The sequence below is a fragment of the Lactuca serriola genome, chromosome 4 (genome assembly GCF_051521515.1).
Source record: "Lactuca serriola cultivar US96UC23 chromosome 4, Lser_US96UC23_V15, whole genome shotgun sequence".
NCBI lineage: Eukaryota > Viridiplantae > Streptophyta > Magnoliopsida > Asterales > Asteraceae > Lactuca > Lactuca serriola.
The window spans coordinates 82686538-82697379 of NC_136411.1; the positions used below are offsets into that span (position 1 = coordinate 82686538).

The 10842-nt window shown below is 32.6% G+C and overlaps 1 non-coding gene across 1 annotated transcript; it reads left to right on the forward strand.

The window, feature by feature from the left end:
* The first annotated feature begins 4744 nt into the window (after positions 1–4744).
* Positions 4745–4852, forward strand: LOC145049088 (small nucleolar RNA R71). Its single transcript, XR_013683204.1, has one exon. It is a non-coding gene; the product is annotated as a small nucleolar RNA R71 (small nucleolar RNA).
* Positions 4853–10842: the final 5990 nt, after the last annotated feature.

Below are 10842 nucleotides of genomic sequence, written 5' to 3' on the forward strand. Positions count from 1 at the left end.
AGGATTCTATCTTCTCAAAGTGTGGTGTAGTAAGTATTCAAATCTAATTTGAACTACAGTCAGAACGTGGGAAAGCTTATGCCATGTTTTAAGGTGAATAGAATGAAGAGAAGAACTTGAAAACATCAGAATATCGTGACTTTGAGATGCTCACGTCGTGAGATGTATGGAGCTCATGACGTGAGTAAGAATCAGATCGTACACTCATCGCTTATACTTGAGGGCTCACAACGTGAGAGGGGAAAGATCACGTCGTGAGAACTAGGCACCTTCAAAACGGCTTCTGTTTTAAACCTTGGATATGGATTTATTATAGATTTGAAGCTCTTAACTATTTAAGACCCCGTTATTAACTTCGAAAATTTTGCAACTCTCGCTTGATCTCTAATCACTCTTCACCCCACACTTATTAGAAAATGTGGTCTTCAGTACTAAAACTCTAACACATTCGACTCTCCATTTTAGTTCTCTCACTCGATATGTTAACAATTTTGCGAACAAAACAAACCAATGGTTGTAAAATGAAAACAAACATCTACTGTTCGGTTACATGTTTAAAAACAAACAAAACAACAAAAACTCAAATTAAACACACATAAAATAATCTAAGAAAATAAAATAAATAATAAAATAAAATAAATAAAAAGGATAAATAAGTCATTCATCATCTCCATTTCCACCCGCTCCACTAGTGTTGGCACCTTCGTTTTTTTCCGGGCAAATCTCGCTCCACGAAGGACGAATCAGGTATTAATTCCCAAGTTAGGTGGTTGCTTTAAATGAAAGTATTGGATCTTGTTCTCCATAGTAGCACCTATCCAATTCATACTCATGCTCATTCTATCAAAATATTCGGCCATCATCTCATCACGAGAATGTTCTCCTCCCATGGGTACATTTTGTTGTATCGGCTGGCCTCTCTCACCTCTTCCATGAATGTTTCGTCATCCTCTCGGTCTCGACTCCTCTTCGGTCTGCTCAACGATTACTTACTTATCAATCGGTATCCTCCAATGCGTCCCCATGTTCTCAATAACCCTCACGGACTCTAAGTAACTCAAAGGAAGTTCATCCTCTCCTATGCATGTCAAAGTATGACTCAATCTTAGGGTGAAAATTCCATATGATTTTGCCAAACGAGTGACAAAATTCCCACCCGCAATTGGACTCCCAGCTCGTGAAGTTACCACTTTAGTCCCCAAATCTTGCACCAAAAAATATGGAATATTATAACACATCGTCAATGCTATAATACACAATACGAAAAACAAATTAAGACTTGTGACCTTGTCCCCATGCTTTTTATGGTTAATGGATAATGCCACGAGGCGGTGAATAAGTCTGTGAATGGGTGACCGAATTTTCCTCTCTTGCGACACCCTGGAATGAAACCTCCCATTAGCAATTTTTGACCAAAGCTCATACGCTTTTACCCCGGCGTAATAGTCACATGCATCCGCCCTAAAAATATGTCAAAAACTGGAGACATCGCTTCATGTTGTTCGTATATCCCCATCCTCCAAGAAAACTCGGCCAAACTGCACTCGTGGTATTTGCCCCTAAGACGAAAGACTAGGGCACTAGCATAGTGAGCATCCTCTGTGTGTTCTTAAAATGAAACCGTTGCAAAGAATTCGATACATAATTGTTTAAAACCGGCTAACTAATAGAAAATAAATTCTTCCAGCCATTGCACGTGAAAGAAACCCCATACCCAACGATTTTTTGTCGCATACTGGTTCAACATTTCCATGATTCATATCTCTTCTAGCTTTTCCTAGTCAATTGTTGGGGAAATGCAAAACTCCCGGTTGTACAGCCACCCCAACTTATTCGTGTAATTGTTCAACAAGCCTTGAGGAAGGTTGTCGGGAAACCTATACAACGGGTGCAGTCCAGAAACATTTCCTTGGAATTTCTCATTGGTCCTCTTTGGTCCTATTTTGCAGTAAAATCTAGCAACAAACAAAACCACAAAAACAAAACAAGAAAAATCCTTAAAAATAGCTGGCAGATTAAGGATGCATCAAAGCTCACGTTGTGAGGACTAATCCTCGCGTCATGAGGTCGGTCGATGGCAACTTCACAATCTATATTCACTCAAGAAAAATTGAGTCCAAAAATCACTAAGGGTTTTCTTAAACTGTATTTTAATGCCTGAAAATTGAGCATGCAAGTTCATTTAATACCAAAATGGGGAAATTTGTGACTAAATCCAACATAAATATAAACCCTAAGTCCCAAATACCCAAAATCAATGAAATTAAGGATTAAGGAACATAAAAATTATACCTTTGATGATGTTAACATAAGAAAGAAGTAGAAAATGGAGATTCTGGCCGATATCGAAGTGGGGGGAGTGGGGGTTCACGACATAAGTGTTTCAAAGTGGGTCTAAAGAAAGTGACTTTTTGTTCTTTTAAGTGGATGCCCGTGTTTTTAACCCTCACGTCATGAGGATCTTAATACTCACGTCGTAAGTTTCACATGGACCATTTTATCGGGCTTTTCTTTAATTGCCAAAAAATCGATTTTTTTTCTTTAAAATGGCTTTCACATATGAGTAGGACCCCGCACTTGATTTCATAAACAAAGAATGACTAAGACTACTATCCTAAAATGTAAAAACAAATAAACAAAAGAAAAGAAAAGAAAATGCAAACCGAGCTCGGGTTGCCTCTAGAAAAGCGCTTCTTTTTTACAGAGTCATGAGTCAGACTCCTTCCCACCCTACGATGTTGTGATTGGGAGTGGGATCTCGCTTTGCTCCTTTTTCTCCTTCCACCTCTTTTTGTAGGATTTTACCCATCTTATCTACACTTTCTTTGAATTTTCCTTCCTTATTTGTCTATCGCAAGCTCTAAGTTTTCTTTTAACTCCTTGGGATTTTTTATCATTCGAGTTCTTCACTTGGTTTTAAGAAAACCCCTTTTTTTCTATCTTCATTCCATCAAAATTTACCTCCTTTCCTTCTTGATCATCCTCTTCATCACTTGAACTTATCTCTTCGCTTTCACGAAGTTCTTATTCTTGTATTTTTTGTGTAGTAAAAGCAAACGCCTCAAAAATCATCAAGATCGAGGCTCTTGGTTTAGTGGGTTTGACTTCTTCTTTAGGCTTTTCTCTTGTTTGGACTTCTTTCCATTAAATCTTCTAATTCTTCAATTTCATTTTCTTCATCCATAAAGTGCACTTCATTTTGAGCTTCAGACTTCTCAAATCCTTCTTCAACTCCGAATGTCATCTCTTCTTTTCCCACTCACAAGGTAAACTTTGATTCATAAACATCTACCAAGGCTCGCGCGGTATTAAGTAAAGGGTGCCCAGGGATAATAGGTACATCTTCATCCTCTTCATGTCTATCATCACAATGTCAACTGGAAAAATAAATTTTCCAACTTTTACTAATATATCTTCAATTATGCCTTGAGGATTTGTCACCGAATGATTTGTCATATGAATTGTCATCCTTGTGGTCTTCAATTCTAGAAGGTTAAGCTTTTGGTAAAAACAATATGGCATCAAATTAATGCTTACACCCGAATCGGCTAACGCGAATGTCTTTGTGTTATTTCCAAATTCACATGGTAAAGTAAGGCGTTTAGGATCTCCCATTTTCTTTAGTATTCCTTCCATAATCATCGTTGAAAATTGTTCATTAAGAACTACCTTGGATGTCTTCTCTAGTTATTGACAAGTGTGGAGGGATCTTGAAGAAACTTTGCATATTCTAGTATTTCGGCTAATGCTTCAACAAAGGGGTTATTGATTGGTATGCTCTTGACTTGATTTATAAACTTCTTATGTTCTTGTTCCAATGGATGTACTCTAGGTCGAGAAGGAAAAGGCAATGTAGGTTGATATGGTTTAACAAAAGATGAAGTTTTTTTATTAGAATGACCCCACGATGTGTGATGTTGTTCCTCACGTCGTGAGAACTAGGCACTAGCACTATTTTTTTTTCTTCGATCCTTATTCTATTTGGCATCAACTCAGGCTGCTTTATGTCTTCATCTTTTGCCTCTAAAAACTCAAAGATGGTGTCTTCTTCAGTAGATATAACCAATACATGAGGTTGCGTCTTTTGATCAGAAATTTTAGGTGGTAATCGTTTATTCACAAACTTAGTTAATTTCCCGAGCCGAGTCTTGATGTTATGGATGGAAGGTTGTTGATTTCTAATAGTAACATCAATCGCATCGTGACTTTTTTGAAAAGCCTCCATAAATCTACTAAGTATTGACTAATAATCCATCTTTTTCTCGTCCAGTTTGCTGATATTTTTCTTCTTTTTGCTTCTTCTATTCTTCATAAGGAAACCATTCTTTCTTTGGCTTTCTCTAATCTTCATTAAATCGATCACCACCAGAATAAAAAAACTTGAACTTTCCTATTCCTGATTTTTTCTAAATGGAAATCCTTGGTTAAATGTGGCCCATTGCAATTATAACAACCCACACGTATTGCATGTATGGATTGATCCATCTTTGTCATTCGTCGATCCATGGTCTCTAATTTTGCCAACACTGCAGCCAATTCTTCCGAAGCACCATTTCCATCCTTGTATCCTCTTCTCTTGTCTTCTCGAGGGTTGTTGTATTCCCATGAATGATTTGAAAATTCTTTTATTAGCTCTTTAATTTCAGCGCGGTTCTTCTTTATGAGTGGTCCTTGAGAATCGAGGAGTTGCCTAGTTGTTACATTCAACCCATCTTAGAAGATCGAGACATTTTGTTGCACATTAAGATCATTATGGGAATAATTTCTTAGTAACCCCTTATAGCGCTCACATGCCTCATATAATGATTCCCCCCGCGTTTTGCTTGAAATTTGAGATAGCCATCTTTAATTTTGCAACTTTTTTTGGTGGGCAAAATTGGTTGATGAACTCTTCACGCATTTTTGCCCATGTTGTGATCGTTCCCGGTGGAAGTGACTTTAATAAATCCTTAATTGTTCCTTTTATGGTGACCGGAAGCATTCTTAACAACACCGTTTCTCTTGGTACATTCGAAATATTGAAATAATCGGCAATATCATTTACTTCATCAATGTGCGTGTAAGCGTCTTCATGGTCTTTCCCATAAGATAAAATATATTTTAGCGGGTAAAGGATGTGTCCATTTAGCTCGAAGTTGATGGTGTTTGGAATTGTAGGGAGTACAAGTCCCGAACCGCTTTCACACATATTTTTCTTGTACTCTTCCATCGTTATGGTAGTTGTGTCCACCATTGTGCTATCGAAACAAAAAGAAATAAAAACATAAAAACGAGATAAAATTAAAATTGAAGTTGCAGTTCTCATGTCGTGAGACTATAAGGCTTATTGTGTGAGTTCTGAAACTCAGAAAATTTTAACTAATGCAGAAAAAATTACTGTTTGCGGGTTTTACCCCTAAAAAAAGATCAATTAACCTAAAGCAATTAGGCTTACAACTGAAATATCCATTCCCTTGCAACAGCGCCAAAACTTGATATACACTAAATATACCTACCAAATTAAATTTAAGTCCTAACAAAACTTATCTACAATGCACTAATAGGCATTGTACCTAGTCAGTTTTTAGGATAGAAAAGTAAGTTGGGTATCAAACACGGGGAATGAAATTCAATTTATTAAAAGAATTATAAAAATTAATCTAAAAACAAATAACGAAAGAAGGGGCTTTATCTGATTTTGCAAGTTCATATTAACTTAAAACTAAACAAACACTTAACTAAGAATGGTTGTTATCAAGATATTAAAAGAACTTTCGTTTAGTTTTGAATCCACCATTTTCCTATGGTTGGTTCTTATTTATGGATTAATAAAATTGGTTACTAAAATAGATATTATTAGCAATCTTGATCGGATCTCCTAATATTTTCCTCAATTCATAAACTACTATATAATGATCATACAATAGCAAACACATAATTGATTATTAATGATAATTTAGCAATGTAAGATTTATATATATATATATATATATATATATATATATATATATATATATATATATAAGGTAAATTCCTATGATCGAGATGATTTATCAAACACATTTATGATCAAATCATGTTCTCTAACACACTTAAAGTTGTTGTCTTTATTAACTAATCTAAGATTTGATGAATCCTAGCTCTAATAGTTTGATGATCATAAACTACTAGGTAATCAAACTCATGTAATCTACACTGATAATTTAACTACACCTAACATGAATGTAAGCAACAAAGATTAAAGCTTTAACATGCTAGGAATCGATAATCAAACACAAACTAAATCCAACTTCATATAATCCATAAAATAAGAAACTAAATCATAGTTTTAGGTTTCATCTAAATAAATGAAAGTCTACTAAATTAGCTACTCATGGAAGTAACTAAACACAAAGACACAATAGGAATAAAGCTAAAAATGATCAAACTGAATGTGTAATGTGTTGTCTTGATTGGATCTTCAAAATCTCTTAGCTTTAATTGATCTCTCCTTCAAAAGTTGAATCTCATAGGTTTCTGGCTTCTAATTTTTACTTAATCTCCAGAACAATTCATTTAACTCTCTCAAAATCCAATATGAAAAAGGCTATTTATAGTGTCCTTAAAAATGTCCCTCATGTTGTGAGGATTAAGATCTCACGTCGTGAGGTTAGTAGCAATTTGTATCTGACAAGGAAACTTAGCTATCACGTTATTATCTTCTAGAATCTTTGCTTCTCACGTCGTGAGGCTATAAGGCTCAAGCCATGAGCTTCCTTCATACATCAATTATCGGGAATTTCTTTCACTAAAGAGCATGCATGGAGGGATATGAGCAATCAACATTCCATTTTTATAACTCTAGACACCCTTAAACGTCAAAAAGGACAACTCATTTGGTCTAGCATAGTCCATACTCACTTAGATCAAGAATATGGGACTAAAAGCATGAAACTTCACATCTAGCAAGATCTAACGAGATAATCAACAAGCTCAAAACTTTATACCTTCTGGAGGCTGCTTAAGGGGTGTAAAACTCATATCTCAATGCTTGGAGCTCCATGCTTGCTATCCAATGGCTTCTTACCTTCCATATTTGACTCCTAATCACCAAAAATGAGCTCAAAACACAACAAATGGAAATTAGGGTTTGTAAGGTATGAAGTGGGCAAAGGAGGTTGATGAGGGGAAATGGTATTGGGAGTTAATGATGCTTAAATAGTCTCCAAACCCTAAAATTTAGGGTTTAGGTGTCGACCATGTATGCCCAACATACACATGTGTATGCCCAACGTACACAATAGAGGCACGTTTCTCACTTAAGGCTCCTTGGGACCAATTTTGCAAAACAATTCAATATTAAGGGTGTAAATGGAAAATACTTAAAATCGAGGTGTTATAAAACACATATTGCAAAATCAGGAAACCGGTGTTACATAAACATTTTAATACACTTATATATATATATATATATATATATATATATATATATATATATATATAATGTCATAAAAAAGGAATAAAATCCTTAAAAAAATAACATTTTTAAATATATGATTCTTGAATAGATAAACTTGATCTTCTTCAATGATCAAAAGAATCAACTTGTTTCCAACCATTCTTATACGAATGTGATGTATTCTCGCAGAAATATAGATATGATTTGTGATGTACGCCTCCACAAAATGTAATATTATTGGTAGAATATGTTTGTTTTTCAACACGATTATAAGTCTTCAAGAGACTCGATTTGTAGAATGGACCTTTGAAATATGTTCCATAGAAGCAATTAAATCCTTATAAACATCTTGTATGGCTCCTAAGAAATCAACAAACGATGACAATTATAATCAAGAAATAAATAATTTAGGCATGCCAACACTTTATAACAAATAAAATCGTGAGAAACATATTCTTTGAGAATGTTGCCATGAAATCAAATTCTGAACATTCACATTCTATGAGAATGCTTCAATGAAATCAAATTCTAGGCATTCACATTATGTGAGAATAGTTATTTGTCAATATGGTGTTATGTTTAATAGTGAATATGTAAAGTAAAAATAGGGTTTATATGTTTAACCAGCATCATCTTTAGGATTTAACTTTTGGAAATTTACATGTTCAGAATGGTCGGGATACAAGTGACGATGATATTGATTGATAGACAACCAAACCTACCCATAAAATATGACAATGTCATCAAATATATACATTTAGTGTGGTACAATCTCCACTCATATTCTATGGGAACGAGAAACTATTGAATATTGCTTTAAAACTTGTGTCATGATTAATTAGATCTCAAGAGAAAATGGATTGATGATTTAATTATATAAATACCAAAATTAATTAGTCATGGCGCAAGTTTCATAGCAATATTCAATAGTAAATATTATGATAATAACATGTATTTTTACACCTAATTACACATACAATTAATTAGGTGTAGTTATATAATAAATATTATCTCATGTTTATAACATGTATTTTTACAACTAATTAACTAATTAGGAGTGATTATCTATGAATATTATCTCATGTTAATAAAATACCCTTCTATCACAAACATTCATTTTTTAATTTAATGGAAAAAAGATCATGTATTCATAGAATATTTATCCTCTCTAATAAATAAAGAACTTTTTGTCACTTGTCAATTTCTTATGCATTTGAACACATGTAATTTTGTGGTTAATTCTTAGAAATTAATTTCCACTTGTCATTTTATAGTAATTTTTGATTTTTTTAATTAACTATCTAATTTTTAGGTTATAGAAAGTAATTAATGTGTCATTAATTTGTTTCCTTATATTTTCAAAATTTAATATGTTTTCTTCAATATATATAATTCAAAATTGACATGTTTCTTTTAAAGTTCATTGTCATTTTAGACAAAATGGTCTATATAAAAAAAATAATAAAATTTTGTTGCTTTTTATTGGCAAACTAAAAAAAATGTTATCTGGTCAAAATATAATTATTTTTCTATAGTTTGTTTTATTAATATAAATTGAATTATTTATTTATTCATCATCTTGTTTGTATATATATTTTGAAATTTTATTTTCAAAAATACTTAATATTTACACTTTAATATTTAATTTTTTCTTTAAAAAAAATATTTAAAGTTTATATCTTCATATATAATTTTTTTTAATCAACCCGTGTAGTACACGAGTTTTACACCTAGTATGTTATATTTAATCTTAACCCCCCCCCCCTTTCTCTCTCTCTCTCTCTCTCTCTCTCTCTCTCTCTCTCTATATATATATATATATATATATATATATATATATATATATATATATATATATATATATATATATATATCCTATGAGAAATAAATCAAATGCATGTTTTTTTGACGAACCAAAGACATTAATCATTAGATGATACACAAAAATTTCTCAAAACAACAGTTCAAATATTCATTTTTTTTGGATTATTCAATAAAATTTTCCGAAAAAAGAATTAACGCTTGAATCATTAAATATATGAATCATCGAGACGTTTTTTCGATCAATCAGTTTCTAACTCATGTTACGTTTGTATTAACTAACGATTCATGAATTTTTTCCCAAAAAACATCCATATTTCTCAATGAAAATTTTGTTTATAAGGCGAACATGATAGTGTTGGTGGTGGCGGCAAGTGACGAACATGGTGGCGGAAGTGGTGGCAGCGGTGGCGGAGGTGATCGTAGGGATAGCGGTGGCGGTGACAGTGGTGGCGGTAGGTAGGTGGGGGATGAGAGGAAGGTGGTGGATTCATATATGAATATATGTAAATTTATGTTCACATATGAATATTATCTCTGTCTCATCACAATTTTTTTTTATCGTCTTTTTTCGAATGACAAATATAATTGACTATTTAATTATTATATTTACAACGAAACTTAAACCGCAAACTATAAAAATAAAACCATAATATTTATACTGCTGTATAGAATAGTTTTTGATCGTCATTCTCGAAGTTTAGTATAATGATGTGATTCTGAGCCTACAGCAATAAATTTAGTTGTAGTCGGTTCATCACCTGGCCCATTCCCACCTACATTCAAAGAACTTTCAAGCTTCAGCATATGTCGTTTATATACATGGCTAATAATTAAATTATGTATTATTAAAAGTTTTGTATGTTTAAAAGTTATGATACTTAAATAATAATAATCAAAGGGTTTTTAGTCTAACGGTATTTGGTGTTGTTTCTTCTTCTTAAGATTGAGTGTTCAACTTCCGTTGTGGCATAAGTGGATTTTAGGAGTATTTTACTAGTTTAGAAGTATGTTATATTTGTCGTTTAAAAACAAAATTAAATAATAATAATAATAATAATAATAATAATAATAATTTTAAGAAAATAATTTTAAAAGTTTTTGTATTTAATTTACTTTTTGGAATCCTTTAAACAATTCCACGAATTTAGGTCACTTGCAATTTATATAAATATGTGAATTTTATGTCTGTTAGAGATATATTTAAACTAAGCCAACCTATTTACATATACATGAATAGAAAATGGAACCTACTTTTAAAAATTCAACCAAAATTAGTTGAAGATAAGTTGATTTTAAAATTGGCAAGGCCCTTCTGTAAGTATATTGTTTTACTTTCTATCTCTTTGATTCATATAATAATAATTCATATATGGTTGTTCTTGTTGACTTTCACAAGATGAAAACTTGGAACTACCACTTAGAAAACACGACTGAAAATGATATGTAAACTACTGGAATAAAAAATTGCATTTCACTACTGCTTTAACTTCTAGAAAGTACAAGACTTTTATATGAAAATAAACCAGTAAAATAGGAACTAACTTCTACTGAGTCTACAAGCTTTATTCAACGTGCATAACCATAAAACTAGGACACTACTA